This window comes from Aplysia californica, unplaced genomic scaffold (genome assembly GCF_000002075.1).
Source record: "Aplysia californica isolate F4 #8 unplaced genomic scaffold, AplCal3.0 scaffold00833, whole genome shotgun sequence".
Lineage (NCBI taxonomy): Eukaryota > Metazoa > Mollusca > Gastropoda > Aplysiida > Aplysiidae > Aplysia > Aplysia californica.
In genome coordinates, this window is record NW_004798103.1 from 149,078 (window position 1) to 150,192 (window position 1,115).

Below are 1,115 nucleotides of genomic sequence, written 5' to 3' on the forward strand. Positions count from 1 at the left end.
AGGAAAAGGAGGAGGAGGAGGAGGAGGAGGAAGAGGAGGAGGAAGAAGTGAAAGAGGAGGAAGAGGAGGAGGAAGAAGTGAAAGATGAGGAAGAAGAAGTGAAAGTGGAGGAAGAATAGCTGCAGGAGGAGGAGAAGGAAGGGGAAAGATTTTTTTTCGCCCAAATCCTTACCGAAAATTGCCTCTACGCTCTTGACAATTAATGTAATACACCGACAGACCTGATTTCCCTCTGTAGCGTTCTTAGCCTCGTGGGAGGCATTTAAGCTGCTAGTTTATGGGCGTTCGAACACTGACTACACACTTCAGTGTCTAAGCCAGCCACAAATTAATTCACGCTCGTCTGAAGAGAGGAAAATGTGTCCAAACGGCTTTCCTAAGAAAAGATTGCCCGCTGCGAACCGTGGTTCAAACATGCGACTTTATAGGTGCGAGTCCACAAGACTACCTTGAGTCAAAATTAGCTATTTTATTTATCGACATAGATCTAGAGTTGATGACTTAAAACTTTGAAGACTTTCTTAAGGCCTATTTGTGAATGTATCCCTTTTTGTGTAGCTAGCAAAAATCACATGACTACTTGGTTTATTTCAAATCGCTATATTATCTTTTGTTCTGGCGGCACTATATCTAGTGGCATTAAATGCTGAATGAAGCTTTGAAAATGCCCTTTGTATAAAGCATTGCTACTTGTTTATTTATTTTGGGAGAGATGTGTGACTTGTTTGCGCAGCTGTCTTCACACCAATAAAAAAAAGAATTTTTAAAATAAATGAAGAATGGAAGGGGTATGCATCTATTAAAACTGCAACATTTTATGTTGCGAAATACTGTTATTGATCAAAGAGCAAAAAAAAAAAAGCTGATCTAAGATGTTTTAGTGAAGTTGTGTGGGGCCACTTGTAGAATACCCGCTTGAAAATAGGAATTGACCTGTCTAAGGCATCCTCCTGTACAAACGACAAAACCAACTCCTCACCCCTTTTTTCTAAACAGTTGAACCTGTCCAGGATGACCATTCATTATTGAAGAGCAAATTTGGAATCTTAGATAGATGGATCTATTCGACAGTATCGTGCCAATAGCATAACGTAGAAAAAACGTAAAGGGGTGGG